Source organism: Canis lupus, chromosome 21 (genome assembly GCF_003254725.2).
Source record: "Canis lupus dingo isolate Sandy chromosome 21, ASM325472v2, whole genome shotgun sequence".
NCBI classification, from domain to species: Eukaryota; Metazoa; Chordata; class Mammalia; order Carnivora; family Canidae; genus Canis; species Canis lupus.
Genome location: NC_064263.1, coordinates 49,785,462 through 49,812,382, shown reverse-complemented (window position 1 = coordinate 49,812,382; position 26,921 = coordinate 49,785,462). Strand labels below are relative to the sequence as shown.

General features: G+C 35.9%; 1 long non-coding RNA gene across 1 annotated transcript in view; it reads left to right on the top strand.

Moving 5' to 3' along the window:
* LOC125753275 (uncharacterized) overlaps nucleotides 1-26,525 on the top strand; it is a 50,983-nt gene extending 24,458 nt beyond the window's left edge. Inside the window, exons 2-4 of the long non-coding RNA XR_007404693.1 lie at nucleotides 14,813-14,919; nucleotides 17,682-17,879; nucleotides 26,207-26,525. This is a non-coding gene — a long non-coding RNA (uncharacterized LOC125753275). The remainder of the gene's footprint in view (nucleotides 1-14,812; nucleotides 14,920-17,681; nucleotides 17,880-26,206) is intronic.
* Nucleotides 26,526-26,921: the final 396 nt, after the last annotated feature.

The following is a 26,921-nucleotide window of genomic DNA, read 5'->3' as shown; positions in this document are numbered from 1 at the left end:
TGTTCATGTTTTCTGCCCTTTTCTTGACTGGACTGTTTGTTTTTTGGGTGTTGAGCTTGATATGTTCTTTATAAGGCCGCACTTTAGGGAGAGAAAAATACCTTGGCCTACTAGTTACTAACCTGTAGGTAATTTATGAATCAAGAATTGACTTATGCCTCGGTATCTATGACAGATGTAATCCCACAACTGAACCATAAGAAAAAGTCATTTCAAACTATTTCAATTTTAGAGCACTCATAGTAATCTTGCCTCTGGACTGACTTGGAGGGACCAGTGGTGCAAAAAGAGATAAGAACAATAGAAACAAGCTTCTGGAAGTAGAGTGGTTTTTGTTTTCTTCTGGCTCTGGGTTATCAGGAGTTATGTGTGTCTTATTTTGGCTTGAACTAAAATCATTAAGATCAGAAGTATTTATTTTGGCAAAGAGAAAAATCTATAAAAGTTTAGTTTTTTTTTTTAACACAAGCTTAGATAACCCATTAGTTGTGTCATATTTACATATTTTGACCCACTATCAAGTGAATCAGTAGCACCTGACTTTACAGCGTGGGTCAGGCAAAGGTCAGTTTCAAAGGAGAATTTTATGGAAGAAAAAAAAAAGGTGGTAAGCCTGATAGGAATCAGAAATTTTTGAAGTTTAAATTTTAATACTGGTACAAACCACCTGACATAAAATGGAGAGAAAAGAGGGCTTAAGAATAAATGATAAATCCATGCAGGGAAAATAAATGCACTTTCCCCCAAAAAGTTGTGTTGCTTAATTGGAGGGTAGTTGGGAGTAATTTGCATCTGTCAGAGATACTGCTTGTGGACATTAGAAAGCATCCTAAATTGTCCGAGGCATGCTCTGTACGGGAGATCTGAGAGTGTGAAATCACTCTGCGAAGAGCCCTAAGTGAATAGAGTGTTGCCAGATTAATGCCCCAAGTGATCTGAGAATTATTCAAGGGCTTCCTCAGTTGGTTTTTTCTTTGAAACTTGGAACTCTATTTCTGGTACACTGCAACCTAGTGGTTCAGAACCCAGGTTCTATCAGAATAAACCTGAATTAGAGGCTAAATCCTGGCCACTTCCTCAAATGAAAAGTGGTGACAATTAACAGTACCTATTTCATAGAGTGGTTGGGAATTTTCTATGAGCTAAAGTGGACAAATCACAATGTATGTCAGATACAAATCCCATCCATACAAGCTTTATATTTCTTCTTATTAACAGAAATAATGATATTTCAGCCCACTGGACTCCAGGTCATGTTTTGTTGCACAGCAATGGATATTTTAACAATACAAACCATGTAAGATTCTTATATTAAGTTGATAATAGGAAACTTGGTTTAGGACAAGAGTTCTGCTTTAATACCATAAAAGCAAAAGCAGTAACAGCTAATATTTCAGAACTTACAATTTCATATTTATTATTACACTTCATCTGTAGAAATATTCTACAGATAAAGAAATTGAAGTTCAGAAAGATGAAGTTAGCTATCCAAGGCCACACAGCAAATGCAGATAAGATAAACCCAGCATTCTAAATATAGGTAAAATATCCTTTATTTGCTAATTCTTTTAATAGCAATCATATCAGTTGACTCTTGTTCTGTAACAAATCACCCCAAAACCTAGAGGCTTAAGGAAACAAACATATGATGCTTTTTCTTGGGACTACGGAGTTGGATGGGATATTTTTTCTGGTCTTGGCAACTTTAACTTAAGGGCTAGACGGTTTTGGGTAGCCTCACTCACAGGTTTTCTGTGATTGGTGTAGGAGGTCTCAGCCAAGACGACTCCTCTCTGCCCATCATCCAGCATGCTAGTCTGGGCTTTTTCATAGGGTGGTTTCAGAGACCCAAAGAGCAGGAAGTGAGCAAACCACAATACAAGCATTTTTCATGCCTTCATTCATACCATATTTCCCACTGTTTCATTAGCTAAAACAGATCATACGGCCAAGTCTAGATCCCCTACATACAAATAGGTATGAATAAATTAAAATATTGGTAGTAAACTTGTCAATGGTATAATATTCCTTAACTCTGACTGGCAGGAGTCTGGGGTTTGTTTTGTTTTGTTTTGTTTTTACTTTTCTTCATTTTCCAAATTTTCCAAAATGATAATTTATTTTTATAATAAAAGTCTTAATAACGAAATTAAATTATTAAATTATTTAATTAATTAAAAATAAATAAATTCTTATTCAGAAAACCACCATTTTCTGGAGAACACAAGTCCTTGTTGTGAGCTCATTTCTTTTTGAAGTGGGAATTAGACTTTGATCTAAACCACAACAGATGTTATTATTAGTGTTTCTTAGGGATCTCTTTTGTCCTTCTCTCTTATTGCTCTATACACTCTTCCAGTGTGAGTACATGAATTCTTGTTCCTTTGACTGTGATTTACATGCTGATAACTCCCAAATCCATACACCCCAGCACAGTCTTCACACAAATGTTTCCAATTGAATTTCCAAATTCATAGACTACATATCCCCTTGGAGGAGGACCATGACCTTCTCTTCCACCTTATCTATTCTGTGTCTCACTCACTCATCTTGTTATGCCTAAAGGCAGATTTCTTAGTTTGTTTGCCACCCCCACCGCCAGTTTTTCCATAGCTGTGAGCTCCGCTTTGCTACACAAGCTTTTGCATATGCAGTTTCTCTTCTTTGAAGCACCAAAAGTATCTTTCTCTCCCTTTAAAGGAAATTCATCTTCTTGATAAGCTTTTCAACATCCTCCAAAATAAGGAAAGTAGAATAATATTTGAGAGAATCTAAAGAACGTAGCACAGTACATTTCCTCTGTTGATTGTAGAAGGCATGATCTCTCAGAGAATTCCAGAAAACAAATATATCTGAATTCTTAAGCATTTTATCCTTCATGTTTTTAAAGGGGAGAACATAAATTACTTTATTGGCATTTACCTTTTATTCATTCACGTTAAAGACAAGAGTAGACATTTTACAAATAATTTTAGAATTCTCTCTTAAATGAAGCTAAGTAACTCTAAAATTAAATTTATATATATGCATATATATAGTTTATAAATATATCTAGTCATATGGCCCTCCATATCTTAATAAAAATAACTTAAAGCAACAAATATGTTTAAAATAATACCAAGAAACCGCAACCTTTTAAACCACTTATTAACATAGGGTTTATCTGGAACAGTTGCAAAGCACTGTGAATGCTTTTACTTAAGGAAAGCATTTTAGTAGGTTACTGTTTCATAAAACAGAAGAATTATGTGTTAGTAGAAACTTTTTCCCCCACAAAGACATTAGTAAATCAAACTGAGAATCCTGTCCAAAGTTTGCCTCTAGTGAATATTTCCATCTAATTATAATGTAATTAAACCCATGGGGTTTGGAGTAAGGGTAAACTTTGGGAGTTCTCAATCTCCCAAAGTCTCATTTTGTTTCATTTGCATAATGAAACAATTCCATCTATTTTATAAGGATATAGTGGGATTCAGTCCTTCACTCAAATAAAGTTTATTGAGTGCCTATAACAGGCATTATTAGTAAAAAGATACACACAGGCTACTACACTAAGCTTACCATTGAACGGAGGACATTTTATTAGTGAACGTGATAAAGTACTTAGTATAGCACTTTGCACATAATAAACACTCAATAATTGTTAATCATTATTAGTGGGTTTTATTCCATCTCAGAAGTAATAGAACATGCCATCATTAGACTAAAGGAAAAATAGAGGAAGTTGTCAAATCAGTTGTATTCATAGAAGCACACACACACAAACACTTGCGTACACACAAATGTATGTATACCAAAACTTCCAAATATACAAATGCACCTAGGTTTCTGCATCTCCACTCCAATTCTTTGTTTTGTTTTTTTTTTTTTCCAATTCTTTGTTTTAAAGGTATAAAGTCCAACACAATTTCTCTTAGTACAGAAAGCTTAGGATTCAAACTAATTTAATAAAGACTTTAAATGAAGTTGGAATAGTCAGTGACTCATAGGTCAGAAGTGGGTGGCAGGGACAGAAGAGAAGGCCTCAGGCAGAAAAGAGACTTTCAGTACCAGTTTCCCATTCAAAATGCTACGAGGTATTATTTCTTCTGTTATTTTAACCTATGGTTGATCATAAGTCACATTTTCCCACACTTCTATCCCCATGAAACTATTTGTTTAGAGAATTTCTAAAAAGAACACTTGTCAAGCACTCCCCAAACCCAATAAAATCAAAGATGAAGTAAAAGTTTAAGAGTCTTAAGCATAATCTACAGGATTCTTAAAGAATTGGTCCCTTCTTGATTTATCAAGAACTATGTAATTTTATGAATTTAGCATTACATCCAAGATTTTATATTATTAAAGAATAGTCATTCTGCCTTAATTTTAAGACATTTGTTGACTGTCCTTAGAAATTTAGAAGTAAATAAAGCAAACAAGAAATATACTTTTAAATTTGCACAATATCAAATCAAAGTTTTTCATAGTTTCCTCTGCTTTTCTAAGTATTATATTCATGGATGTATAAATATATGAGCAAAAGTTCGCTGGGCTATAATTTCAATACATAAGGGCTGGGTTGTCTTCTTTAACTGTTGTAAATTGTATGTTTTTAAAGAACACAAATTATCCCAATAATATATCTAAGCCTAATAACTTACTTGAAAAGTCTAGAAAGTCTTAGCAATATAAACAATAGTAATAAAAAACAACATATAAACCTCATTTAATATTAATTCATTGAACAAAAGCCTCACTCATTTCCAAGCTTTAAAAATCATAAATTAAAAACATAATTATGGGATAGTATGCTAGGCCAACGAACATAAGATGATATAAAATGTAGACAGGAACAATTATGAAATATCTCTGCCACTCCTTTAATAAAGGCAAGGATAGAGAATTAAATATCCTTCTTATGGATAATACATCTATTTCACAGGAAATCATTAAAGATAAACGCTTAATAAACTAAACATTATCATCATTATATTGGCAATTTGGTCATGCAGACAGGATATTACAGATATTTTGTAAATAAATAAAAAACAAGTATAAGTGTGGGTGTGTTTAGTATAAATCCACTGTATGAAGTGATACCAATAACAGATATCATTCACTGATTAAGATTCAATGAGTAAGAAGGACAGTTTGTATATTAATTAAACAGCCAGAATGAATAGAGGGCATTATACATGGCACTCAGTTGACTAGATCCTGTAGGTGACTCACTCCTAGGATATTTATTTTTCAATATATCCTGAGCACTTGCTAAATAACAGAAAGCTAAGCACTGAGTATATAGCAGGAAATACAACAAAGTCTTCGTGTACTATGGATCTGGTAAGACTGATGAATAAATAGGAAATTGAAATTTAATGAGATTTATACCATAGTACAGGAAAGGTAGGATTACACAGGGAAAATGTAGGAGCTAGAAATCAGGAAAAGAAGTTGGTATATATTTGAAAAGTTCACACAGGAAATGTGAGAACACAATTTATCTGGAACAAAGGTTAAAAGTTAGTGTTTAAAGAGAAAATACTAACTCGGTAACGTGAGGTAAGCTTACCAGAATATTAATCTAAACCAGAAAGTATGGACTTGATATCACAGACAATTCAACTACGACAGTGACAGATTTAAAGTTTCATTTAATATTAGTGATGCATCAGCATTGATGATCCAATGATTAAAAAAACAACAACAGTGGAATAGACAAGAAAAAAAACAATGTGATTTTAAGTCTGGGTGTTCAAACCCTGGGCTCTTCATTTTGGTGAACAAGAAGGAAAAAAAAAAAAGATTGGATGGGGGAGAGAGAGAGAGAGAGAACTGAAAGGCAACTCTATGATCCGAGTTCAGGGACCTAGAAATGTGAGAGCTGCTATATACAATTTTATCTGGAAGGGAAGGACAATTTGGGGAGCAAGACTCTAAGTTCATCTAGTATGCATTGAACTTCCATGTTACCCACAATCCAGTTCAATCTATACTATTGCTGTCTGAGAATAAACACAGGAAACATTTAGGCAGGAGGCACGAGTTGAAGATGTCCTTTGGGAATTATCTGCATAGAGATCAGAAATGAAACCGTGAATATCCTGTAAAACAGCAAAGACTCAGAAGATTCAAGAAGAAGGTGCTATCAAACAGCTAAGTGCATCCAAGGAACATAAGAGAAAAGGTACTGTTACTGGTTACAGGGACAGAAGGTCCCTTGCATTTTTTTTTCTTTTTAAATTTTATTTAAATTCAATAAATTAACATATAACATATTATCGGTTTCGGAGATAGAGTTCAGGGACTCATCAGTTGCATATAACACCCAGTGCTCATCACATCAAGTGCCCTCCTTAATGTTCATCACCCAGGTACCCCACCCCCCTACCCACCTTACCTCCAGAAACCCTCAGTTTGTCACCTGTAATCTTTTCATAGTACATTCAAGAGTTCATGGGGTTAGAAGAAAGGGGAATCCTATTTCTCACAGTTGAAATGAGAGAGTAGATAAGAAGTGGAAGCAATGAAGAAGTCTCTTTCATCAAGATTTTGGTGCTAAATGGAAAAATTAAAAACTAGCTGTAAGTAATAGGGTTAAGGGAGATGGTTTTTGATGTTTAAATAATGGATATACTAGAGTATGTTTGGAAATAGCCTTTAAAGAAAATTAGTTGGGCATCAAAGATACAAAGGGGAATAAATTGTGATGACTATCCTCAAGCTACTCACACAATAACGGACTCTTCTCCAAAGAGCCTGGACAGAAATGTGAGAGTATATTAAGTTGAAGATCAAGGAATTTGAGAGAGTTTTTAGCGAAATTCAGTTTGTAACATAAGCAGCAATATTTTCTCTAAGAATGAGGGCAGAAAAATGGAAGACGGTTGACTGTTTCAAAGAGTAAAGAATAATAAGTGAGAGAATAGCTTTGTGACATTTGAGAGGTGGATAAAAAGGTTGATGTGATGACAGGGATGATCACGATGAACCTGCGTAGAACGAATCTATAATTGTCACAACTCTTGTGCATTTTCTTTCATCAGCAATCCATGGCCTGACAGCCAAAACAAAGCAAGCAGTGGGGATAATAGATGTATGAGGAATGATGTTTGGGAAATAAGCAGCATCTTTGAAGATTAAAAAGCAGATATAGTGACATAAAGTTAGATTACACATACAAATAACGCGTAGCAATGCTAGTCCTGTGATTTGCCTTAAATACTAATGATACAGGAGGGCTAATAATACTGCTAATTGGCATCAATAATAAATATCAAAGATACGATTATGGTATAAATCTCAATGATTCATTTCTGGTAGGAACCTGCATGTGGTTTAATACAGAACTTGGGAAGTAATAAAAACGGCTCTAGGTTTAAGAGCTCTTCCTTATTCTTGTTAAATATCTGCCTTAGGTCACAGGGTAACTGTCTCTAGGGCTAAAAATGGATGACAATGACTAGCCAAGTATCAAAAGCCTGGAGCTGGCCTTGATACCATAACTTGGCTTTTGCCATAGGTCCTTCCGGAGAGAGGCCATGGACAGACTCCTCAGCGACAAGGTCAGGAGTAGGAGAGCTGTCATGCTAACAGGGTCTTCCAATACTGAAAAGCAGAATTGCTGTATTGGCTTTGTTTGCTTCACTCACAAGCTGCACACAAAGCTCAGGGAAGAAGGAACAAAGGATCTGGAGGGCGGAAGATAGAGTCACGTTCTTGGTAGATCTTAGACACGGATGGTGGCAAATAACAGAAGCACCAAAATAAGTTGAAAATACACGTCCTTGTTGGTGGAAGATAGCCAAGTGCACATTCATTCATGATCAAGAAATGAAAGGAGCTTGACGTGATAGGGACTGAGCGAGCGACCTGAAAATTCACTATTGGATTTGTTTCTTTCTCTCTCAGAATCATTTCCTGTCTCTGTCTTGCTGCTGATCTCTTTTCGCTCCGGTCCTCTTTCTCTCTCTGCTGGCCAGCTTTCCCGTATTCTTGAATATGGTCAATTATGGGCACAGCACAGCTCCCCAGTTAACTAATTCACATTCTCTCTGTAGCTAGGAGAGATCTTCAAATTGATTTCCAGGGCTTGGGGCAGGGTGTTTCCTCAAGAACGGTCTGGGTGAAGAAAACATTTAGCATCTCCACTAGGACAATCCAGAGCTTCACCAAGGGTGTGTATTCCAGACCATATCGAAACAAAGCAACGGACTCCAGGGTTTTAAGCGAAGACATTTGCTTAAAACAGCACCAATTAAAAGGTTTTCATATACACGGTGTTTTACGTTCAGCTGGAGATACTAGCGTAGGATATCAGACAACGTTGTCCTGCGTCTTTCTGAGTTTTGATAATGAAAATCATAACAAGCTGGGAATATATAAGCTTAAAGACTGAGCGCACAATCTTTCTTGAGATAGCTAATAACCTACTTCTCTGAGGATTCTAATTTTATATTTTCCATTCAAGTTTATCATTAAACATGGCAGGAAAACAAAAATCAAGTCTCTTTGAACTTTCAAATGCGGCAGGTTGAAGATATGGAAAACACTGGGTATGCTTCCAAAGAAGAAACGAACAGAATATAGCAACATATACTGTAAGCTTCTCCCTACATCAGGGCTTCATTATTTAGGGTTTTATTTATTTGTTTGAGAGAGAGAGAGTGTGCAGGGGGAGGAGCAGAGAGAGAGGGACAAGTAGACTGCATGCGGAGCACAGAGCCCTGTGCGGGGCTCGATCCCACCACCCTGAGATCATGACCTGAACTGAGATCAAGAGTCGGACGCTTAACCAACTGAGACACCCATGTGCCCCAGGGCTTCATTACTTTATTAACAATTTGCATCTACATTTTTAAGCTCCTACTAAATCAAACTTAGATACAGCTCTCTTCAAAGAGGGTATGACTTGCTTCATAAAAGTCAACTGTACTGAAGAAAGCTCAAAACTGCCACCACCTCCTCCCCCTTTTCAATCTTGATCCAAGCAAGGAGCTTGTTTTAAATTGGATCCTCACACTTGAGTCAGATCTTTATAGGAACACAGCAAGACAGGAAACTTGTCCTGTGTGAATCATATCTTCACCAACTGTGTTAACCTGCAAAGATGGTGAAAAATGATTGAGTGCATCCTACTGAAACTACAGATCAAATCTCTTTAACAACTGATTTCAGAAATATATATTTTATGTCCTTTAAATATCCTTGCTTTGTATAGAACGTTGCTCCAAACAGGCAGCCCATTAACTATGGCAGGAAAACTTTATCATGTAAAAATTCGGTTTAAAATTTGTAATAAGTCTGGTACATCCCATAGTGTATGGACTGAATTGTATATTCCCAAAATTCATATGTCGAAGACCCAACCCTTTAATGTGACTGTATTTGGAGATGAGGCTTATTAGGATGAAATTAAGGTTAAAGAAAAAAAAGATAGGGTCTTAATTTGATAGGATTGGTGGCTTTATACGAAGAGAGAGAGTGTGTTCCTTTTGTCCATATGCATGCACCCAGGCAAGGCCATTGGAACCCACCCTGAGCAGGTAGCCATCTGAAAGCCAGGAGGAGACTTCTCTCCAGAACCCAACTCTGCTGACACTCTGACGTTGAACTCAAGTTACTCCAAAATTTGCTGCTAATCGCCAAAGAAGAGACTTCTAAGCATAAAGGAAATTGTGAATTTGCAAATTCCATTATGGCCTTTAATTACTGTATCAATTGTAAACATGCGCTGCATTTGGGCAGTTTGTGGATACACTTATTTTCTTGCAGTTGTGAAATAAATGCTAAAATACAGCTCCAGAGATAATTATATCTTAAGCGGACACTTAAGAAAATAATTTTGATTCGTAAGAAAACCCAATAGCTCTTAAAATAACTGACTTAATCAAAGTGATTTTTGTATGGAATGATTAAACATGAAGATGAAGTCATCATTTTATTATTAATTTATATACTACAAAGATGCAATTAATGTTTGCGATTTTTAATTTACAAGTTCCAAATACCAGTAAAGCCTGCTGCTAATTTGGGTCTTTGCTTTAGCACTTCATTTGCCTCATTTTACGTAATGCCACCTAACTCAGAGGAGAATTTCTAAGTATTAATAGAGAAGATAATTTTAGAAATTTAATTAGTGACCTGTCCCACACTGATTATGTTTGGCTTTGGATCATTGATTTACCACCCCCACCCCCCAAAAAAATTATCTCTAAAAATTGAGCCAAAATGAATAAAATAAATTACTTATTTATACTATTCCTATATACTTTTCTTAGAATAAGTAAGGTATATCTCTTAATAAAAATGTACTTATGGAGATATCTATATGGATGGCTTTTTAAATAGAGTGTTTCTTTTCAAGGCTGTATGATATTTCATTGAGGATTTTAATATTACCTCTGTGACAGAAAACATGAAAAAATTTTCATTTTTTGGGATATAAGTGTTTTCATATTTCCATGAGGTAGAAACACTTTGGGTGGTTGACAACTCTATTTTTCATTCTTTTTGTTAAAAAGAAATTCATGGAGCCAGAATGTTAAAAAAAATTTACCCTATGGACATGTTAAGATAATGTAGATTATGGTGTTCACCCCAGACTTCCTTTGAAAAGATAAAAAAGAGAAATAATATAGTATATTTATCCTTTTATACATTCAGAAAAATATTTGTTGAGTACCTATGAAGTCTTAGAGCATATGCACTAGAAATTCGAGAGTCTACAATGATTAAAAATAGACTTGATTTCTATTTTTATAGAACCTATTGTCTAGTAGGAGACAATGATACTAAAAAAATAATCATATAAATCATATAAATCAACACAAAACTGCACATGTGGTAAATGCTCTGAAACAAAAATTATATATTACTGAGAGTACTTTGGGGAAACAGAAAGGCATTGAGATGTCTTGAAGTTGAAAAATTGGGTGGGGAAGCTCCTCAGAGCTGGAAAAACAAGAGGGACCTTGGTGAGATACCTTACATGTAGGTTTGTCCTAAAAGTAGTGAAAAAAATTAAAGATTTTAAGTAAGTGGAGATAGAGGATGATGTAATTGAATTTGTGCTTTGAAAATACGTGTACTCTGAAGAATAGATTAATGGAAGAAAGTTTGGATACAGTCAGGCCAGTCAGAAAGCTATTCTGGAAGTCTAAAGAAATCTTATTACATGGACTGTGGTACTAATGATGATGAAGGTAAGGAAAAGTTAAAAGCCAACGGAATCCGACAGTGGATTGGCTGTAGAAACCATAAAAGCAGATGTTCTGCTATAAGAGACTATAGAATCAGTGTTACGGTAGCTACAGAGAAAGAAGTATCTACTCAGGATATGGTATGGAAACCTCTCCAGCTTTGCTGCCAATGAGATGAGCACCCGACACCATGGGTAAACAATTCTTCAGTATTGATATTTCTAAACCTGCAAGGGCTCCAAATATCAATATCCTTTTGCTGGTTCATTACAATGCTGCTTTAGTGGTCTCCAGGACTTCCCCTGGTTTGTAATGTCCATCTGTAATTTTGTCTCTGAATTTTTATTTATGTCTACTTCTGTAGAAGCTATTTCACTGCCTGAGTGAAAATCATCCCTAATTTGAAGGACGTCACTTAGGACTTATTCATAAGGGGACTGACATTTCACCAGGGAAAGACAACCCTTGAATGCTGAAGATCTCTGGTTGCTAGGCAACCCAGAAAAGTAGTCTAGAAATTCTTAGAAAATAAATTGTGTGTACTAGCCTTCTCAAGTGGTCATATATCCAAGCATGACCTAAAAGCCCTATATGTACATTTACAAGAAAATTCTATCTTAAATCTTTCTACATCACTTCCTAGTCAATACTGAGGAATTCTGATTTGAGATATAAATCCACTCACAAGCATTAAGAGGATTACAAAGTGAGTTAAGTAACTTTTCTAATATTTGAATCAAGTTTGTAATGGATATTTTCTCCTTTTAATAGAATAATTGCTACTATCAGAATTTAAGGTATAATCTTAATTCTTACATCACCTACATAATCTATTTTTCCATACAGTCAAAACTAGGTCCTCAATCATTTTTGTATGAATGGCCTGAGCACGGAAACAGTCTATGAATTCACAGAGACAAATTCTCCCATTCATTTTGAAATTGCTCATCTTGACTTTTCCTCTCAAGACAAAGCATCTTACAAAATCAAAGGAAATAATAAAACTGTCAGATGTCAAATTGGCTTTCTTGTCAACCCACTCCCCAGTGTCCTTTCTCCTAGGTTTGATTTCTTCTAAGAAATTTTGAATTTTGAAACAGAAAAGCTAAATTCTCATTGCAAGATTTTCAACTTGTCAGTTTGTAGATATGTGTGTAAAATAGAGAAGTATATGCTTTATGAACATTTTTTTTCCATTTGTTAGTCTTAAAAGAATAAGGTGTAAGTGATCCTATCCCAGTTTTCTTAATCTGTGTCCTCATCTGAGAACACCCACCTCCTGACACTGCTGCTGACAATGTATCCCCCAGCTTGACAGTTTCATTATTTTATCCATTGTCTGTAGGTTGGGCAAATTCAAAATATTCTAATTTTAAACAGACCTCACCTTAAAAACTTTAAGAGAAAACACTATTTTGGAGTAAAGTTTTAAATCAAAGATCTTACACACGATGCAAAATCAAACAAAAGGCCAAAAATACTGACACTGAAAGCCTAATATCGCCCCTTTTATATCAACTTTGGTCCCTTTTTTGAACTGTACATCATTTCTTTAGGCCTCTTGAAAATTTTCCTTTTTTTTTTTTTTTTTTTTTTTTTTACTAGCACTTGATTTCTTGCATTTCTCTTTTTTGGTATTTAATCTTTGCTTGTTAAAACTGGAATACGTCTTAATAGCTTTCTATTATAAAGATAATATATGATCATTATACAAACATGAAATATAGAGGAAAATAGTGAAAAGAAGCCATCTATTCTTCCAGCACTCAAAGATAACTACCATCGACCTTTTTCCTATAATTTCAGAATAACTAGGCCACGAAGACAATTAAGAAATTATTTCTTAATTGAAATGTTTGAAATCATTTCAAACATACTATCTTCTTTACAAAAGCCAAAAGCCGAAATCCTCCAACCACACCCACACATTTTCAAAAACAAACAGTGACCTTGGCCAGGAGAATCAGAATTTTAAAAGTACTCATCACTCATTTTACCAATGAAGAAATGACTCCAAGATAATTAAATGACTTGCTATGGTAAAACAGCTTGCATTGGAGACAGCGCCCGTGTATAGTTCTTCCATCATTTTTCTATAATCACATAGTGTTTTCCATGGTGGACCAAAAGGTAGAATCATCTTAGCAAATTGTCTATAATATAAATTTCTGGATCCCACAATTATTCAGTGAATCCGAATTTCTAGTGAAGGACATACAACTTTTATTCAAAGATTGCAAAGCATTGCTGATGACCGGCAAGTTTTGCAAACCACTGGTGTAGGTCAACTCTTCCTTCTTTGATAACGCTCACATTATTCTTTGGCTTTCTCCTTTGTGCCCTGCACTCCATTTATAATCATTAAAGTAATGTGTTCAGCAACATGCTGAGTGCAAGGAGGTATGTAAAACGTTAGGAAATGAGGCTTATTCTTGAAGGTTGGGAAGCAAGAGATGGTGGGAAGAGGAAACAAAAATAAACACCTCCTAAACTAGTAATTATAATTTAAGTGCTATAATTCAGATGACACGTTATGTGAGTGTTGTGGGATGAATTGTGTCTTGCAGAAAGGTATTTCTAATTCCCTAATCCTTGTGAATGTGACTTTATTTGGGAATTGGGTCTTTGCAGATGTAATAGGGTAAAATGCGGTCATACTGGATTAGGGTGAACCAATCACTAGTAAATCCAAAGACTAGCATTCGTATTCCTATGTAAGGAATAAGAGAGAGTCACAGAGATCCAGACACACACGGATGGATGAAGGCCATCTAAAGACAGGCAAGGAGGGATTCTTTCCTAGAGCCTTCGGAGGGACCATGGTCCTTGCCGATATCTTGATTTCAGGTTTCTAGCCTCCAGAACTAGAGAGAACATATTTCTGTTGTTTTAAACTACATGATTTATGGCAATTTGTTAAAATGGAAAACTACTACAAGGAGTCATTTAAGTAGCTTCATTTTTCAGGGAAAAAGAAACAGATTGGAATAGTAAAATTTATAAACTTTAGATAAATTGAAATCTTTTACATTTTCTGATTGCTATGGACAAGTCCTCTGGGAAAAATAATTATATTAAGGCTGTGTTTATCTTTGTTTTTCACAAATACGAAATAAATAAAACACAGAGGTATAAATCTTTGCAATAAAACATATTTTAAAATCTAGTAAATGCATACAAAATACTTGAAAAACAAAGATTTCTTTTCTTACTATATACAGTAAAAGATCTTAATAATTTCAATTCTTAGTGAGATAGATACTGTACTCAATTATGTCATAGTAATTTCTCTGTCCCACAGAGTTCCTCATCTTTGGGGAATATTTAAACAACCTCTAAGATTTAATAACAATAAAAGACTATATGGTCTGCATTGTGCTGGCCAAAATCCTATAGCTACTGTTAAGACCAGGAGACAGCAGAGTCTAGCACAGGAAAAATGTAAAAAGAATGGTACTAATTACAAAAATGGAAGAACTAAGAAACAGATATGTCAACAAAAATATGAATCTAACTTTAAGAATAAAGCCTTTGGATCAAGGTAAGAAGATACAGTTGTTATACAGTTTTTTATCATCTAAATTAAATATTACTTCTTTGCTTTTATCAATGCAACTATTGTTGTAAAGAATGAAACCTGAGAAAGACTCAATAAGTAGATGCCAATTGAAACTTGAAATCTGAATTGAGATTCAGTTGTTCTGATTTGGAGCAAGCAGCCCAACACTTTACATAGGTACGTAGCAATCTGTGTTGAGTGTCTTATTTTGTTTAGTTTCAGTTTTGAACCAAATGCTGAAATTACATAGAATAACCAGATTTATAAGTTACAGATGGGAAATTTATACATAGAAATATGGAACAGTAAGCTATTGTGGTTGCACTTATGTGTGAATAACAGTAGGAGCTACTATTGTGTATTCTAACCCAGTTCTCTGCCTCTATTTCCTAAAATAGACTGTTGACCATACACATGGCAAAATCATAGACTAGCATTTTTGTGTTCTTATTATACGCTAGGAATTACTTTAATTACATTCCATATACTATTTTATCTTCACATTAATAACAATTGAATAGGTATTCTTATGCTGGTTTTATACATGGAGAAACTGAGGTTCAGGGAGCCTAAGTCAATTGCCCTAATGTTGTTCAGTGGTAAATGGCAGGATTAGAAAACAAAGGCATGTAGGCCTAACACAACATTTCATGTTATTAACCACTAACTTATATGGTCTCCCTCTGTCTTCATCTCCTGTGTCTCCTGTATCCTCAAATTAGCCCAGGAACAGGGTCAGTGATATTCCATAGTCTACACTAGCAGAGTGTCCAAAATGAAATGAAAAGCCCTACATAGGCTTTGTCTGACCCCTCTCTATATCCTCAGGTGAGGAAGTAGATTGAAAAAAGTTTCTCATGAAGTCCTAGACCCATAAGGGAAGAATTTGGCTTATATCTTATATCTCCCCCCTTGGTGACAAAAGCCATATTATTCGTGGATCTTCAGCAAGTGGATGACTTCAATTAGTGACAGAACTGTGAGCAGTGAGAGCTGGTTCCTTTCAAATTTTGCATATCCCAGGTTCAAACTTTGAGCGCCCTTTCCCACATGGATAAAGATGGATTATAGTGAAAGAATGGCTTTCAGATGAAAAAGAAAGGGAAAATTCAGCCAATGGATGGAAAGATCAGTGATATACTCAGAAAGGTCACTAATAAGAGGCCCAGTGTTCTGCTGTTCCACCCATTTAGGTCAAAGCCCTAGATGAGTTGCATCTGAGCGTGTGGAAGTGCGAAAGGGTGGGTAGATAAAAATATTAGTGCCTTTTGTGTGGTGGAAGAGAAGGGACATGATCTAGGTAGCTAACTGTTTACTCTTTGTGTTTTTACAATTTTACAAGTGGACAGAACCATCCTAGAACCAGAGTAGAGAAGGAATTCAATGAATAACCTGTGTTATATTAATTTTAGTAATTTTAGTTTTCACTATTCAAATATTCATTTTTATCTCAGAAAAAGATAAACACAGGTAAGAACACAGGAAAATTTTAAATTCTCTATACAGAGATGACTTTTAATATAATACTCTTTTAATTCATTTGCATCAAATATATTTAATGTATATCATATACATATATCTATATGTTTACCTTTATAATACACTTATTTTTACAAAAGTAGAGATACCACACACAGCTTTCTGTAACCTCCTTTCCCCTTGTAAATTCTATAAACATGTTTCATATTAAAACCAGATTTACATACTTTTAATTGTGACATAATTTATTGTACAGAAATAACATCTTTAAAATCCTCTTATAGTAAAGTTCAATTATTTCACTTTTTCTATTATAAATAATATTGTGATGAACATCCTTGGCACGTGTCTAATTCCGTGGAACAGACTCCTAGAATTAGATTCTAGTTCAAAGACTATGTCATCTTTTAATACATAATGCCCTCTGGAAATGTTGTCCTAGTTTACTCCCACAGCAATATATGAAGATGTCCATTTTCCAACACTCGCCCACACTAGGCTTGGTTAATGGCTTATTTAAAACTATTTTATGGCAGGATACTTGTGTGTAGGAAGGAACCTTCAGTATAAGTGCAAATGTTGAGAGTATTCCCTGTTTGAAACTAAGAGACAAGTTCTGCGCGTTGCTTGATGAAGGACAGATTTGCTAAGGAATATTAACGGCAGGAATATTAGCAATTTGGATAGATTACCATAAATGCCTGCTCTCTCAAAACATTCTTGGATTACAATTTCCAATAGTCAGAAACTTCAGTTTTAATGACTTAAATGACATTTATTAACTTTCCTATTATTAGTACATAATAAACCAGCATCATTTTATGGCCAAAAAAATAATTTATCTGCACCACAGTTCCTATTTTGTGAGTCATCAAATGCCACCTACCTGTGACAAGCTTCATGAGCCATTAGAAGGGATTTTCCACCCTCAGCAATGGCTTAACAGCAAAAAACAAAAAATAAAAAAAAAACTTCTTATAGAGTGTACAAATCAGTTTTACTTTCCCAGAAAAGGGATCGTATTTATTTTAAAGGTGGTTTATACATGAAAGAACCATATGGAAAATCTGTATCTTTGCTTCCTTTTCGTACATATGGATTTGTTTCAATGATTAAAAGGCAAGCCAGATATTTTGCCTCAAACTTAAAAAAAAAAAAAGGAAGAAAATACAATATGCTAAGTGTAGTCATAAAGTGTTTATCAGTTGCTCAAGGTCAGTAAAAGAATAAAAATATTCTGTATAGTACACAAGGCAAACTATAATCCAATTTCAGCATTCCTACATGCTCGTGGATGATGTATACTGTCTCAGGTTCATCTGTGCAAAGATCGGCACCGATGTACTCTTTGCCTAAATGCCTTTGAGTCACTGCCATGAGATTATCAACATCTAAGAACAAAATGATTCTATTTTAGAATTCTGAATAGAGCTTTATTTTGTTTGAAATTCCATTTTTAGCATCAGCTGGAACACTTTTGCCTCAACTGTTAATTTAAGAAAAGTTAAAAGTCTTCAAACAATGCAACAATGCCAAGAAAAAGAATTTCATGTACAAAATTAAATGGTGGTTCCACCTCCCTGCACAGCATCACTTCTTAGAGGTTACTCATACCAACCCCAGTCAGGTCCATTTTATGACTGGCTAAGTCTGGAAAAGTGAGTATTTTATTTTGGTATGTTATCTCTAGAAATGTTCTTTATTTTTAATCACAAGATTTAAATACTACACCTAAAGTCTATAATCCAGTGAGTCCTCCCAGGGAGAAATCAGATAACTTTCTTCATGAGCATTTCTCCCTTTAAAAATTCACTAATAGTAAATACTACAACCTAGTGACAACTCAGGCTGACATAAAATCATGTGAAACTGCATCAGATATATCACCTCAATGTTTTGTTAGTAATAACTGGCTGTTTAAAAGTGGACAATTAGGTGGATGTCGTCAAGCATCTAAAGCAATCTAAGGATCAAACAGCTTATGGAGCAGCAGTCAAGGCCTTGGTTCCAATTCCAGAATTTACTAAGTGTATGATACTTGACTAATTCCTGAACCCATTTGGGACTCAGTTTTATAGCTTGCAAAAGGGAAGGGCTTTTGTAGAGATAAGGGATACACAATAATTCTTTGTTGAATAAAGGAGTAATTCTTAGGAATTTAAGAACTGACCATTTTCTTTCTATTCTGAAAGTGAACTGACCAATAATAGTTTTGTTTTTTTTTTTCCTGAAGTTACTTACATGATTTTTTTTCTTTTAACAAAGACTACTGAATGCTTCAGAAAACTGATGCCTAACAATATTGTTTCCCATCATCTCATCTGTGCCAAACTATTAGAGAAAAAACAAAAGAAACAAAAATGACCACACTCTTACTATATGAGCCCAGACCTTCTCTTTGATTCTTAGTTAACTGCCTAATAGTGAACTTTCCAATGGTCCTTTATTCCTTGAGAGCCAGCGTAACTTTAAGTATTGCCTGTGTGCCTAAAATCCCACTACGCATGAGAAGATGGGAAAGTTTCTGAGAACATATGACCTTCTTTAAGGTAAAAGCTAAAGGGAAGAGGCGGTGTCAAAAAAATTTACATTTGCATGTACCTTTTCATTAGCATTGTGCTGTCCTCCCAGAACATATCAGGCAGATAGATCTTTCAGGTGTGTATGGCAAGTCACAAAGGTTGACTCATTAAACACCCATTTCAAACCCCCTTCCCTTGCCTCCCTCTGTTTTATCATTCCAGACATCCTCAAACATAAGGATGAATACCTCTGGTCAATGAGGTATAGGTGGGAGATCGCTGGGCAACCTTTTTCCTCTTTTCCCTCTTCTATTCCTGTAATACAGACTAAATCCCTAAAGAAGCAATAGCTGTCTTGTAGCCAAAAGGACAAAAAAATAATAAAATTAAAACCAAAAAACACACAAAGGACAGCAGGAGCTGAGTTAGCCTGATATTATTGAGACATATACATTCCTACATTGTTTTTCTTCTGCTGAAAAGAAAGTCTTTACTTTAAGCTGCTGAAGAAAGGGATTTCTGTACTTGCTTTTGGATGCATCATGGAATAAAGTCTGACTTTAAACTTTCCCTCTCAGAGGACTCCGTAGATGCCCCAAATCAGGTAAATATTTGGTCTCTGCTCTTCCAACATAACTTTGTACGTACAAGTTTTCAACAATAGCAAAAGTTTTCATTGAAGTATAAATCAAAAAGTGCACAAATTAAAGGATTTGATGATCTACTACTTGATGATCCACTACAAAGTGAGAACAAATTTGGAACCAAGTCAAGAAATACAACATTCTCAGAAACCTAGAATGCCCCATGTGCCCCCTTGGGCCCCAGAATGCCCCTTACCATTCTCCTCCCTTCCCCCAAAGTTACCAGTAACTAAGTTTGGCCACCATTGATTATATAAATCCCCAAACAGGAAAGACTAAACATTACACACACAATATGTACTCTTCCATGACTGCTGTCTTTAGTAAAATACTATATTTATTAAATATATCAGGTTGTTTTATGTACCAGTAGTTTGTTTTCCTTGTTTAGCTTTCCATTGTATAAATATACCACAATTTATCTGATCTACTGTTGACGGATACTGGACTATTTCCAAACCTTGGCAATTAAGAATAATACTTCTATAAATAATCTTGTGCATGGATTTTGGTGCACATATGTATGGATTTCTGTTAAGTGTATACACAGGAGAGGAACTGCTGGGTCAGATTGTGAATATGTCAACTTTAATAGTACTACCAAATGCTTTTCCACAGAGTTTGTGCAAATCAGGTTCCAACAGCAGTGAGCAAGAATTCTAGTAGCTCGACATCTGTACCAAGAGTTGGTATTTCAATCAAATTTAGCCTTTCTTGGGAGTATGAACTGAAATTCTGTAGTATTGATTTTGCATTTCCCTACTACAACTAAGAGTCAAAATAGCTCACACATCTTGGTCATTTTTTTTTTAATTTTTTTTTAATTTTATTTATTTATGATAGTTACAGAGAGAGAGAGAGAGGCAGAGACACAGGCAGAGGGAGAAGCAGGCTCCATGCACCGGGAGCCCGATGTGGGATTCGATCCCGGGTCTCCAGGATCACGCCCTGGGCCAAAGGCAGGCGCCAAACCGCTGCGCCACCCAGGGATCCCGCATTTTGATTTTGTATGTGTGAAGTAACTGTTCAAGTCTTAAAAAAAAAAAAAAAAAAAAAAAAAAAAACACCTCCTCAAGTCTTTTGTCTACATAGAAAATTTTACAAGTGGGTTGCCTCCCTCTTTTCTTATCGATTTGGAGAACAGTTATATATTCTAGATATGAATACTTTTCAGTTATATGAAACATAAATAGTCTCTCCCATTTTGTGGTCTGCCTTTTTGTTTTGTTAATGGTGATCCTAATTTTAATGTAGTTCAATATAGTAATGCCCTTTTATGATTAATGTTTTTGCATTCTACTTGGTATTTTACTACCTCAATATCTGAAGGTTATTTTCCTAGAAGCTCTGTTATACTTTCCCTTTCATATTGAGGCCTACTACACACCTAAAGTGATGTTTGTGTACAATGTGAGATAGCAGCTGCATTTATAAAATATAATATCCATATAGCATGATTTTCTTATGAACAATATGTGGCATCTTAGATTCAAGGAAATATGGTAACATTCTAAATTAATCGTGTTATTTTCAATGATAGAATATAGGTTAAAATTAATGAAAAACTTATGATAGAGATGATAAAGATGATATATTCAAAACAAAAAAAATAAGCTTTTAAAATATTAGTAGAAAATGAGAAATGGCTTCAAAAATTAGAATGAGGAACAGCCGGGTGGCTCAGCAGTTGAGCGTCCGCCTTTGCCTCAGGGCATGATCCCAGGTTCTGGAATCAAGTTCCACATCAGGCTCCCTGCAAGGAGCCTGCTTCTCTCTCTGCCTGTGTCTCTGCCTCTCTCTGTGTCTCTCATGAATGTATAAATAAAATCTTAAAAAAATAGAATGATTTAATAAATAGATATATCAATAAGAATATATGACTTTCAATAAATGTTGCCAGTTCTATTACACAAACTAATGCATACTCCTAAAACATACAACTTTTATCCTTAATACTACTGGAATCCATGTTTTGGACATGTATAAAACCAAACCGTGCCTAGAATATCTTAATGCTAAACAGCAAGAGTGCTTTTAAAGATATCTGAATAGTGCTCAAAAGAATAAGGGTCTCAAATAAAGGACAAAAGCAAAAATAATAATTATATTTCACTGGAAAAAAATTGAACACTTAATGTGTCATGGGCTTATAATGCTACCGAAACGAACAAATACAAATTATACTATTTTAAAGTCATGCGCAACAAAGGAAACAATCAAGAAAACTAAAAGGCAATCTATAGAATGGGAGAAGATGCTTGCAAATAACATATCCAATAGAAGGTTATTATCCAAAATATATAAATAGGGATCCCTGGGTGGCGCAGCGGTTTGGCGCCTGCCTTTGGCCCAGGGCGTGATCCTGGAGACCCGGGATCGAATCCCACATCAGGCTCCCGGTGCATGGAGCCTGCTTCTCCCTCTGCCTGTGTCTCTGCTTCTCTCTCTCTTTCTCTCTCTGTGACTATCATAAATAAATAAAAATTAAAAAAAATATATATATATATAAATAATTCATACTACTCAATATCCAGAAAACAAACAATCCAATTAAAAATGGGAAGATGTAAACATACATTACCCCAAAGAAGACATACAGATGGCTAACTGACATATGAGGAGATGCTCAGCACCACCCATCACCAGGGAAATGCAAATCAAACTATGAGAGATCACCTCACATCTGTTGGAATGGCAAAAATCAAAAATACAAGAAACAACAAGTGTTAGTGAAGATGGGGAGAAACAGAAACCCTTGTGTTCTGTTGAGGTTCCCTAAAATGTCAAAAATAGAATTTCCCTACAATCCAGTAATCATGCTACTAGGTATTTACAAAAAACAAAACAAAACAAAAACAAAAACAGAAAAGCAACCAAATGATTAAAAAAACTAATCTAAATAGATACATGCATCCCTATGTTTATTGCAACATTATTTATTACGGGCAAACTATGGAAGCGGCACAAGTGTCCATGGATTGATAAATGGATAAAGAAGATCTGGTGTGTCACACACACACACAGACACACACACCCTGGAATATTATTCAGACGTAAAAAAAAAAAAAAAAAAGAAATCTTGCCATTTGCAACGACATGGATGAAGCTAGAGAGAATAATGCTAAGCAAAATCAGTCAGAGAAAGATAAATATATGATTTTATTCATAAGGGGAATTTAAGAAAACAAATGAACAAAAGCAATAAAGAGACAAACTAGAAATCAGACTTAACTACAAAGAACGAACTGATAGTTACGGGGCGGGGGTGGATTATATAGGTGATAGGGATTAAATAGTACACTTATGGTGAGCCCTGAGCCATGTGCAGGATTGTTGAATCACGATATTGTACACCTGAAACTAATATGACACTGTAGGTTGTTAACTCTACTGGAATTAAAAGGCTTAATAAAAATAAAAGTCAAAAACATTTTTAAATAAAGTCATGAGATAAAAATGGCATTTTAAATGTTCTATATGGATAAACCCAAGTTTTTAAATACTGTCTTCAAGTTTTTGTCATGGCCTAAGTTTAATATCACAAATGTTAATATGTTATGTGTAATACATTATATATTATTTTATATAAATATATATCAATCTATAATCACATACAAATATTAGTACATATTCAGAATTAACTCAAATAGGGTTTGTCACTTATGTTTTTAAATAAGCTGAATAGGAAGATCTCAAACAGCAGGAGAAAATAAAAGCATTTTTTTAAAGACTAAACATTATATAAAGCAGAGTTCTCAAAATGCAGGCCCCTAACCAGTAGCATCAGCCTCAGCTGGGGCCTGGTTAAAAAATGCAAACTCTCAGGCTTTCCCAGACCCACCAAAGCAGAAGCCCTAGAGGTGAGGTTCACACTCCGTCATCCTAAATCCTTCCGACGTTCATCACAATTGGAGAACCAGTTTGATCTAATGAGACTATGCAAGTTATCGCCTAGCCTGAGCTTTAAAGCTAAATTCTGTTGGACATTCAGCACTGACCACTACATCCATTAGAGAGGTTTAACCAGTTACAGGCCAACTAAAGAATTTATGTTTTCTCTGCAACTGCAGTTAGGCCTAGTCATCTGAGACCCCACTAGAGCCTAAGGTGCTCAAGTGTGGATTCAAATCCAGGTGTCTTACCACAAGACTGCAACCCACACTATGTCACTGTCTCTCCCAGAATTTCATTAGAGTGCTTTCCACGAAGACAAGGGTAGACGTAACTTGCCTAGGCTGAGCGCCTGCCGTGTGTCATGCTCTACATAGTGCTCTAATCCTCACGTCCACTTAGGTGAAGAGGAGACGGGCCGGATCTGACGTTCAGCAGGCCACACATGGGGCCCGAAGGCCCACAGCCTGCAGGGGCAGAGGCAGGATTCCACCCTCAACTCTTCCTGAATCCAAGGTCTAGGTTCTTTCCATTGGACGCTTGTTCCGCATCAGCACACACACACTTCTAGCACGTACACTACATGTGCTCAATAAAAGCCTATTGGCTGAATGACGAGTGAAGGAACGACCTGAATTTCCCTGTTACCGCATTTTCAGGGGTTCTCAGTGTCCAGAGAGCTTCCAGAAACTGCAGAGACACTTTGACCAACATGATGGTTCACTTAACAGAGAGACAAGAAAAACACTGCAGTCCCTGAAGAAGGATTACGTCGTTAGAACATTAGATCTTAGAGGAGACACCTTATGGTCATTTCATAATATCAAGCTGTGTGTCTCCCCAATGCTCCCTGAAAATATTTAAAACACACAAAAGATATTTAAGAAGTAACGTTTTCAATGAAGATGGGAACGTCAACACCTTAAAAAGTATATTATACTAACGTGACATGCCTGTGGTTCGTTTAGTTTAGCTCACCTTCCAGAAAACTTCTTAGAAAAACTTAGGACTCAGATTAAGTGTACAGTCATTTTGAAATTGCATGAAATGGCATAAGGAGATGAATGCAATAGTTGCTAATGTTTCTTGGAGGAGTCATGGGGCAAGGGAGAGAAAGAAACAGATTAAGAAGCTGCAGACATTTGTTACTTGAATAGCAGCAGGAATGGAAAACACATAGGGGTAACATTTTAAAGCTGTGTGTGGGAGGCACTTGCACAAAATATTTTGTCAACAGGATGTCTGCGTACACCTCTCACACACTGCTTAGGAAATTTACCCCAGAATAGAGATTCTCAACTTTTTTTTTTTTTGTTCCCCCTTACAAGCTGTCTAGCCCATGTAATTAAAGTCCGCCAGCAAAATAGTATTCAGGTGCTGACAAGATTGATCGTTCCCCAGCCCTCGCCATCGAGGGACAAAGCTAGGCATTTTCATTTCACTCAACTGTAGTTGTGAAAAATACTCTCCTCTGCCTCCTAGAGCAATCTCCATTGCTGGTTTCCTCTGAAGTCTCTCCGCCGGGTCCAGATAACATTCCCCCTCTATTTTGCTGATAGACATTCACGCTCTCAAGCACATTTTATAAATATTTGATCCAAGGTATCCTAGCATTCTGAACTTTTATTTATAGCCATAAAAAAAAATCTTGGTAGAGTTCTCTTAAGGAGCCCATTGTGAAGCAGAGTCTATTGCAAGATGCTAAGAATCCCTGATTTTCTATTTACAGATATGTACCCCAAATGTCCCAAGGCCTTCCCGTGTGTGTATCTACCAGATCACATTTAGACCCAAATCTGTACATTAATTAACTCAAATGTCAGCATATAAGATGCCAAGTTTCTTTTGGGCCATAAACACCAAACCCTCCCTGCAAAGTCTATCTCTGTTATTTCTGGGCATAATACTCTCTCTGGAAACCCTATACACATAAAAAGAAACTAGGTATAAATAAAAGAAACCTCCTGTGAAATGCAGCCTGGGAGCCCTGAAGGGGAGGCTCTCACACACTTACTCGCTATTACAGCTTATGTCACATTCCTGGGTGAGAAGTAGTTCATTTTATTACCCCAGCACAAAAAAAAAAAAAAAAAAAAAAAAAAAAAAAAGGAAGGTTTCCCCTTGTCAGCCTAGCCAGTGCGAAACTGCCACAATTCAGCCACTAAGAAGCTACCACCACCCTGGACTCCTGCCTTCCTCCAACAGACCCTCCTCAAGGCAGCCATTCCCAACTCCTCCCTTTTCCCTACAAAGCAATATTCCTCTCCTCTGTTCTCTGGACTGGTCTGTGGTTTCCCACAGTTTGCAGGTCCCAAACTGCAATTCTCCTATTCCTGAATAAAATCATTTTGCTGGTAAAATACCTATTTCTAAGGTTCACAACACACACACCCAAGAATATAGTTGGTTGGTCTTAGAGCAGAAATGGGTAAAGTTTCCTGAGAATGGCCAGATAGTAGACCTTCTAGGTATTAGAAGCCGGACGGTCTGTGTTGCAGCTCAGCTCCTCCACGGTCCCATAAGCAGACAAGGACACCTGTGTTCTTATAACACTTCATTTACAGGGAACTGGGCGCCTCGATCAGGTAAGTGTCTGCCTGACTTGGGCTCAGACCATGATGTCGAGGCTGTGAGATCCGGCCCTGCATCAGGCTGCACACTGAGCCTGGAACCTGCTTAAGAGTCTCTCGCTCCCTCTGCTCCTCCCCCACCTTAAAAAAATAAATAAATAAAAACTGTATTTGCAAAAAAAGGCTGGAGGTAGAGTTGTCCTAAGAGTTGCAGTTTGCCAACTCCTGTCTTAGGCTGTGAAGAGGTTACCTTCACTTTCCCCTCGTGGGGTAATCATGGGAGAAAATCTTCACTGCTGTATAACAAATGCATTAGAAATGCACTCTTTTTCATAACATTTTTTTTTGTTGTTCCTAGAAACTCTGAATCCACTTCTTTAGAATCAATGGATCCCGATGGTCAAACGAGTCTATAGATGCTGATAGGATTCCACAGTCCTCGGTAGCGCCTGAGCCGTTAGATCTGACCACAGATACAGTTCATGGACCATAAACAGGCATGAAAAGTTGTTAAACTTCTAAGCCACAGTAGTTACTATCAGGCCAGCTTTAGAAATGTTACAATCTTTATACTTTTAAATATTTTACCTGTATAAGCAAACACATAGGCAATTGATAGAAATGACAGTATTCTCATTTATAGAATGTTTTTCCTAGTATCTAACTACTCAAGTAAAAAAGCCCTGATTAATAAATATTCTCAAAATATCAAATTACATTCTCTTTAAGTTTATGGGCATTCTTTATTCGGTAAACACTTAATGAAAAAAAAAAAAACTATCAGCGTCAGGTAGCCGATTAGATCCTAGATGCAATTATAAATAACACAGTCTGTATCCTGAAGGGATGTCAGGGGCGGTTATTAGACTTTGTGTAGATTCTTTAATCTTGAAATACAAATACCCTTTGTATGTCACTGGCTTGAGTACTCAAGTGGATTTTATGACCAAATTAAAATGACTCAGGGAACAAGCAGCTTTACTGACAGAGATTTCAGCACTTCCTAGGGATCTCCTCACCCTCAAATCCTCAGCGCTGCTTAAATATATACATGAACTAGTCACTATTCCTGC